The sequence below is a fragment of the Penaeus monodon genome, chromosome 23 (assembly GCF_015228065.2).
Source record: "Penaeus monodon isolate SGIC_2016 chromosome 23, NSTDA_Pmon_1, whole genome shotgun sequence".
Classification (NCBI taxonomy): Eukaryota; Metazoa; Arthropoda; class Malacostraca; order Decapoda; family Penaeidae; genus Penaeus; species Penaeus monodon.
Window position 1 is genome coordinate 8,601,065 of NC_051408.1, and position 316 is coordinate 8,601,380.

The window sequence follows — 316 nt, forward strand, 5'->3', positions numbered from 1 at the left end:
GCAATCGAATATACAATCCCAATTTCATCCTAAATGTCAGTCTCGCAGGAAACAAGATCAAAAGTTCATTCCTAATTAGCCTTAAGCTCGGCGAAGCAACGTTCACTTAACCAATTAGCGGTCTCTCTCTTTATGGCCAGTGGAGAGTGTGGTTGGCAATCACTCTAATGACTGTTACGAGGTGCTTAATGTGGTGCAATTAATTGGAATTAATTGCCCCAGTTAATTGCAGATAAACGTTAATAATCTTTGCTTCGAAGCTAACGGCGAATCCATTTCGGTTTAAGGGATTTATGGCTTGATTCTGATATATGTC

General features: G+C 39.9%; 1 protein-coding gene across 1 annotated transcript in view; it reads left to right on the forward strand.

Annotated features, from left to right (window-relative positions):
- The window catches only part of LOC119588125 (doublecortin domain-containing protein 2-like), a 60,003-nt gene that overhangs the window by 58,953 nt on the left and 734 nt on the right, over positions 1-316 (forward strand). The window lies entirely within an intron of this gene.